Source organism: Galeopterus variegatus, unplaced genomic scaffold, assembly GCF_000696425.1.
Source record: "Galeopterus variegatus unplaced genomic scaffold, G_variegatus-3.0.2 Scaffold7486, whole genome shotgun sequence".
Lineage (NCBI taxonomy): Eukaryota > Metazoa > Chordata > Mammalia > Dermoptera > Cynocephalidae > Galeopterus > Galeopterus variegatus.
The window spans coordinates 71,459-79,655 of record NW_007733597.1 but is presented as its reverse complement, the minus strand read 5'-3'; the positions used below and the strand labels follow the sequence as shown (position 1 = coordinate 79,655).

At 37.8% G+C, this 8,197-nt stretch overlaps 1 long non-coding RNA gene across 1 annotated transcript in view; it reads right to left on the bottom strand.

Moving 5' to 3' along the window:
* Nucleotides 1-3,222, bottom strand: part of LOC103607506 — an 8,124-nt gene extending 4,902 nt beyond the window's left edge. Inside the window, exons 1-2 of the long non-coding RNA XR_551974.1 lie at nucleotides 3,171-3,222; nucleotides 1,843-1,893 (exon numbers count right to left, since the gene is read on the bottom strand). This is a non-coding gene — a long non-coding RNA (uncharacterized LOC103607506). The remainder of the gene's footprint in view (nucleotides 1-1,842; nucleotides 1,894-3,170) is intronic.
* Between the last annotated feature and the right edge of the window lie 4,975 nt (nucleotides 3,223-8,197).

Here is an 8,197-nt window from a genome sequence, read left to right as displayed (position 1 = left end):
GATCCCACATACAGACCGGTTCCCGCTCACTGGCTGAGCGAGGTGCGGGCGCAACACCGAGGGTTGCCGGTCCCGGTCCGGTACGGGCGTGACACTGAGGGTTGCGATCCGTTGCCGGACACGAAAAAAGACAAAAAGGAAAAATAAATAAATAAATAAATAAAGCTGCTATGGACATTCTGCTACTTTTGCTGAAAAAGCAATCATTGCTCTTGGGGATAAAACCCAGAGAGGAACCGCCGAGTCACAGCTGTGCCTATTTTCTCTATGGTTGCATTTCTTTGTGTATGTGTGTTTGTTTTTGTATTGATATGCTTTGATTTCTTTCTTTCTCTTTTAGGTAACTTTTATAAGTATGTTCTTTGTAGTTACTATGCAATTTACATATTATAACTTATAACAGTCTATTCTGAGTTGATAACAACTTTAATCATATTCAAGAACACTACATGTTTATTTTCCCCCTTACTTTGTTACTTATGTGACAATTTACATCAATATACACTATTCGTTAACACATTATTCATCATAGTTATTTTCAGTACTTGTCCTTTGATTTCACACTGAAATTAAGTGATTTATCCAGCACTGTTACAATAGTTTGAATGACCTCAGAAAGATAGCCAGGTAGAGGTGCCTCCCCACAACACCGAAGAGGACCAAAACAATAAATTTAAAAACTACATTTTGACCAAAGTGATTAAAGGAGAGCACTGAAGATTATCAAGGGAGTGGCAGAAACCCTGTGGAGCACAGAAATTCAGGACGATTGCATAGAGAAGGAAAGCAAAGACCTTGCCTTTGTCACCCTATCGTCCTAGTAGAGATTAGCTCTGAACCAGGAGCGACACTTCCTTCTGCAGGGAAAAGGTAAGCATGAAGCTCCCAGCGGCCCCCATCACTGCCGCGGACACCTGCAGTCTTTGTTACTAGAGAATCCTTTAGTCCTTCCAGGCCCTGAGCCCAGCGAAGGCCCCTGCCTGGAGCTCGCATAGCTATGCTACTCCAGCAAATCAGCCCACGCCGTGCCTCCGTTCCTGTGGCCTGTCATGCCACTGCACTGCACCATCTGGAACTCAGAGCCACTGCTAGAGCGCATCCTGCTGTGGGTGCCAGTAGCCACTACAGGCCTTTATCCCTGAGGCTCTACCAACACTATGCCGAGCTCCCACCATGTCCGTGCACCATTTCCAAGCCAAGCTGCTGTAGCTCCCTACCTGCCGGGAACAAACTGCTTAGGAAGTGCTGTATCCCCCCCATCCCAGTTGCTGCTGTATCCTGCCCTGGCTACTTGGAGCCTAGGATCAGTGAAGCAGCCATGCCCCTCTGGTGCCTGAACCAATTCAGTGCCCAGGAATCTTGTGTTTAATCCTTCCAAACTCTGATTTCTAAATTTACTTTCCCAGATGAATTAAGACAGTGAAATGCATGACAACTTCAAAGCTCTATCTTACTAATAGTAATTTTTTCTGAGATACAGAAATAGCATAACTATAAGCACATGTGGCATCCCTTAGAGTATTAGTCATATTTTTATATGGCAATAATGTATTATCAAAATATAAATGCTTTTTCCCAATGTCCAAAAATTCCCAAAATTTGTGTGCTCTACATGCTGGTGTAGGGCCACCAAAGTCCTCCCTTTAGTACAGGCCAGGGAGGAGAGGCTGGGCCACCAAGAAACTAAATTTTATTGCTTATTATTAGAAGATAACCTACAATAAAAATCATAAAGAATATTATGAACAAATGTTTTGGTTTCAAATTAATCATCTTTATGTGCTTCTAATTAATGATTAACACATACGATGCAAAATAATTAGTCCCTTTGTTGACACTCACCTTTCACTGGGGGATAACTTGCTGTTACTGCTGCTTTCTTCTGATACAGATCTAGGAAATTGACAAAATTTGTTTTAAAGTTGGGAAATTTTAAATCTTGAACAGTTAAATGACTTGTTTGAATGAAGAATGTTCTTCGAAAACAGCATGGTTCAAATAAATATCTCCTTCCAACAACATAAAAGAAAAATAAAACAGGTTCTGTCTCAATATCAGAACAAATGCCATCCAGCCCCCTCACTTTGTTAATTGACCTTCTTGCCCTCTTTTTACACTGAATCAAGTATTTATGTTGTAAGCCTACATTTGTTAAGCCTGGCCCTATGATTCTGTGATCTCCCTAAGTCCTCAGGTCAAATTAAGCCAAAACCATAAAGTAGCACTCAAAATTTTAGATAATTTTTCTATATATTTTTATGTAATTCTTTCTCCCTCCCATAAAATATTCTCATCTTTTCTCTTCTTATCAGTGCGTGGAAGGTCAAACGAGAAAAATGCTGTGGAAAAATGCTGCAAATGATGAATAAGGAGCTCAATATAATGTTGAAATATTTGTGCAACTGATTACAGATAATATACTGATTTTTCTTATTAAATTTATGTATCCAAAAGTTTCTGATACATTGGAAAGCTATTACCTCCATTTTATACCTACAGAGAATAATTTGAAGTACATAGAGATTAAATCACTTGCTCAAGATATCACAGTTTTACATGCAATATTTACAGCTTAATACCAGGCTTTCTAATGCTAGGTGCAATTTCTTTCTTACTATACAATGTTGCCTCTTGTCTCTTTAACCTGATATTATTAACTACACTTGTAATTTTTAGTTAAGAAAAGACTTCAGAAGTTAGCAATATCAATATTTAGAAAAATAAATATTATGGAAGCAGGTTCATAGATTTTTCTCTAAGTTAGAAAGGTGTTCTAATAAAGACGTTTTCCACTGGCCTGAGAATCTGCACCTAATTAACTTATGTTTTGAAAGTTCCCTTGAAATGCAGTGTCACTTATTTTCATGAAGCTCATGGACGATATGACTATTTTGACAGGAGCAGTGAACTAAAAGGCTGAATAAAATTCCAAAACACCCGTGGCAGCCATGTCTCCCCCACAGTGACACTGGTGCTAAACTGAGTGGTTTTAGTAATGAGTAAGACTGGAGAAAGCATGAGTGACATCAGACCAGTTTGGAATGTGTTCCTCGGCCTCTCCTTTAGTAGCCTTACCTGTAGACTTGGGTTATTACTGATGAAACATGAATACGTTTTTCTTGACTTATTTAATGTAACAAGAGTAAATATATATGTGCACACACATATACCTCTCACTTTCAGTTTCCCCTCTGTAGCATAGCTTTCTGAATTTAGTCTGTGTTATTAAAACAGCAACAGTAATAATAAACACAGGCAGAGAGACGTAGAAAATGAGTCGAAACTGGTGTTTTTGAAGAGTGACATGTCTTCCTTCCAAATAACTTTTACCTAGAATTAAAAATATCAAGTTTAAATTATGTCAGAGCTTTTATTAACCAAATGAAAGGTGAGAAGATATCCCTACCAACATTATTCCCAAACCTTAATCATTTTATTCATAACTATTATAGACACAATAAAAACAAATAAAAACCCCACGAATGTATAAAATGGACTATCATTAACTGTTGTGCTGATGTTTGAGTTCGCAACTTCCCACCACGTGCTATCATAGATTGTATAATACTTGCATACATTTCTTCAATTTCTTTTCAGCTTGCCAATTCACCCTGCAGATCTTAGGGCTTTTCAGCCTCCATAATTATGTGGTTCTGTTTTCAGAAGAACCCTGACTAAAACGGATTTTGGTACCAAGGAGTGGGGTGCAGCTCTACAAATACCTAAAAATGTGCAAGTGGCTTTGGAACTGGTTATAGACTGGAGTAGTTCTAAGGTGCGTGCTAGAAAAAGCCCAGATTGACATGAAGTGACTGGGAGAAACATGGATGTCACTACCTAAAAATGTGCAAGTGGCTTTGGAACTGGTTATAGACTGGAGTAGTTCTAAGGTGCGTACTAGAAAAAGCCCAGATTGACATGAAGTGACTGGGAGAAACATGGATGTCAGAGGTAATTCTGGTAAGAACTCAGGAAGAAAAGAGAGAAAGCCTACATCGTCTTAGAAAATACTTAAATAATCGTGACCAGAATGCAGGTAGAAATATAAACATTAAAGATGCTTCTGATGAGGTCTCAGACAGAAATAAAGAATATATTATTGGACAGTGAAGAAAAGGTGATTCCTGTTATAAAGTGGAAAAAACTTGGCTAAATTGTGTGGTAATGTTTTAAGGAAGACAGAACTTGCAAGCCCAAATATTGGATAATTAACTGAGAACATTTATAATCAAAATGTTGAAGGTTTGTCCTGAGTCTTTCTGACTGCTTGTGGTAAAATGCATAGAGAGGAGAGATTAACTAAAGAAGTAACTGTTAAGCAGTTTTCAGCCTATCCTTACTTTAAAAAATGAGGAAACATGTTCAGGAGAGAATACCAAGGGTGTGGCTAGAAAACCATTTAATAAAAAGGTTACAAATGTGAACCATGGATTTAATCAGCCGCCTCAGCAGAAGCCAGGAATAAAGGGCTATGCCAGCAGAGGAGGAATTAGATCAGAAGAGACACTGCCAGTTTGACCAAAGCAAACAGGATAGGACGACAGAGCTATTTGGCTATAAACATGCTTTATCCTCCAAGAATAGAAAAGAAAAGAATGATTCCAAAGGCAATTCAAAGACCATCAGGGCTGCCACTGCCAACATCGACTAAGGGGGCAAACTCCCACCCACTTCTCGGTTTCAGAGAGTGGGGATCCCCTCCTCAATTTTTGTAGAACAGGTTTCCCAAGCCCAGTGCCTTATCAGTAGGGTCCCTGTGAAGAGGGCACGGGCAGGGCAGCCACCCAGAGCCAAGGGGATGGAGCCGCGACCCAGGACTGTGGGGTGATTGCGGGGGCGCCTCCCACTCATAAGATTAAAGTTTGATAAAGATCTTTTAATGAAACATGGTGTTTGCAGGGCCTCATCGTGAAGGGATGATGGCAAGGCCTCATCGTGGGAGAAGATGCCGGTGTTCCACCCTGATATTCTGGAGCTCTGTGTGCTTGTTATTTTATTCTTTGCTGCCTCATAACTATCGCTCTGGGAGACTTGGAAGTAGGATTCAAAATTATACTAAAATATTTAATCATACTAATGATACTTATGATTATGGATTTTCAGGAGATGGCTTATGGCAGTGGGGCCCAGAAGGGGAGAATGAACCTATGTAGGTATTCGTCTTGTCTGGTGCCTGAGAGTTTGGCCTGGCTGCTTGGAAGGAGTTAATGTACAATCTTTTGTTTTACAATAGAAGTAGAAGTTAAGTTGTAAGCAAGTTAATTTTTAGAGTGTTTATTTAGGAATAAAGAATAGTTAGATGTAGGTGTGAATCAAGTTTTAATAACGTCATAGAAAGTCTATTGTACCATGGATGTAGTTTTGGTAATGATTGCAAGTGATGAAAAGTGATGATTATATGGGACCAGTGGGTTGTAACGTTCTTGCTCAAAGGAAAGGACATTGTAATTGTCTTTTCTGGGAATAAACTGTAATCCTATTTTTCTTAGAACATATGTCACTTACAAAGAGATATTATGATATTGTTCATTGATTATTTTATGATTATGTAGCAAATAAGAAAGAAAAGTATAAAAGTCTGATGCTTGCTTCAATAAATTGTCAGCATTCAGCAGATCCCTTGAGTCTGTGTGTTTGTTGTCCCAACATTCAACAGATCCTTTGAGTCTGTATGTTTGCTGCCGCTCCATCGCCGACGCTGCCCTTCCTCCCTTTTGGGGGATCCCTTACCAGTGGGGACCTTTACAATCTCTGTGCTGGGGCTGGTCCCCGGCAGGTGATGCCCTCATGCCAGTGATGAGGGAATAAAGAATATCAAGCCAAACAGGATTATTCTCAAGCCTCAAGATCCAATAAAACTTGCCGGGGGACTGGTTACTCCTCCTTCCCCCCCCAGTTTCCCTTTTTGGAATGGGAATGTCTATTCTGTGCCTATCTCACCTTTTTATTTTTGAAGCACATACTTGTCTAGTTTCACAGGTTCACAGCTGGAGAGGAATTTGGGGGGGGAGGTATTTTTACTTTTTTTTCAAACCCCAGAGAGGAATTTTGCCTCAGGATGAACCATGCCTCAAATTTTACTCATACCTGATTTGGATAATATTCAGATGAGACTTTGGACTTAGAATTTATACTAAAATGGGTTAAGACTTTTGGGACTGTTGAATGAATGTCATGAATTGACTTTGGAAGGCCACAGGGTGCAATATTACGGACTAAATTGTGTCTCTCTCAGTTCATAAGTGAGGGTATTTGGAGATGGTCTTTGGGAGAAAATTAAAGCCAAATGAGATCATACAGCCCTAATCTGATGTGATTAGTCTCCTTTTAAAAGGAGGAAGAGAGACCAGAGATATCTTTCTCTCTCTGCACGCACAAAGGAAAGGCCATATAAGGACCAGCAAGAAGGTGGCTGTCTGCAAACCTGGAAGAGATCCCTTACCAGAAACCAAAGTTACCAGCACTTCAATCATAAACTTTTAACTTTCAGAACTGTGAGAAAATAAATGCATGCTGTTTAAGACATCCAGTCTGTGGTATTTTGTCACGGAAGCCCAAGCAGCCCAATATACTGTGTTTTCAAAAAAGAATGAATGAGGTTGTTTACTCCTCAGAGCACCTCTTGAAGGGAGAAATTGTCATGGACCTCCTGTTAAAACTTCCCTTCTCTGCAACATTCACTACTTAGTTTCAAGAACATCAGGTTAGAAAGCAAGATGGTTTAGTATTAGAAAATGTTCAAAGGCAATATGAGAAACAATATGATCATTTCGATAGGTGCCATATATGCATTTAGTAAAATCTAAAAGACATTCCTGATTTTAAAAAATTAAATTGGAGATTAATACTTTTTCAACAGGATAAATATATTAAATCAAAGGCAGCAGCCTTTTCATGATAAAATTATAGAGATTTTCCTGGAAGTAAAGTAATGATCATCACTTTCATGATTATTTCCTTTTATTCTGAATGGGTTACCCAATGCAATTATGAAGTGAGAGAGAGAGAGAGAGAGAGAGAGAGACACAGAGAGAGGGAGATTAACTGAAGAATAGGAAAGATAGAGAAATTATTATTAAAAAGACATGACAAAGTTATTATTGATTGCAGGCAGTTTACATCATTTAAAAAAGTCAACCTCCCAAAAGATCAACTAAAAGACTTCTGAAAATAGTGATAGTCCTTTGATAAAATGTACACACAAAAATCAGTAGGCTTTCTATATGTAAGAAATAACATGCTAAAAATACGACAGAAAAGATCTCCCAATAACAATCGTCAATGAAACTATCACATTCTTAAAAATTATAAAGGTAATTATTATCTACAGATCCTTCTATACANGAGAGAGAGAGAGAGAGAGAGACACAGAGAGAGGGAGATTAACTGAAGAATAGGAAAGATAGAGAAATTATTATTAAAAAGACATGACAAAGTTATTATTGATTGCAGGCAGTTTACATCATTTAAAAAAGTCAACCTCCCAAAAGATCAACTAAAAGACTTCTGAAAATAGTGATAGTCCTTTGATAAAATGTACACACAAAAATCAGTAGGCTTTCTATATGTAAGAAATAACATGCTAAAAATACGACAGAAAAGATCTCCCAATAACAATCGTCAATGAAACTATCACATTCTTAAAAATTATAAAGGTAATTATTATCTACAGATCCTTCTATACCTATAGAAAGTATCAAAACCACAAAAAATATCACCTTGCAACCATCAGGATGGCCACTATCAGAAAGAAAGAAAAAAGACAGAGGTCCTCTCTCTCCCCAAAGCACACTCCAGAGTAATAGGAGCAGCATCTGACTTATGATAATAGGTTAGCTGATTACACCTGTCTCAGTACTGGACGGATCATCCAGGCAACAAACCAACTTTCTTTTTCTCATTATAAAATCCCATTATATTTTTTCTCAGACTTAGAATTTGTTTAGTTAGTTATGCTATAAACTATTATCAATTGACACATTTAAGTAGTCCTATTGTTTTGTTTAAAAAAATAACATTTATGCAACTGAAAAGTAAATAATATGAAATAATGTATAATTCAAATAAAAATCCATTTTCACATTTTTATGTAAAGATAATAATATATGTGCATAGTTATATATTATATATTAAATTATTATGCTGTTTTTAGTCTGATAAACAGTTCAATATGGCTGTATGTTGTATCTCTAAAACA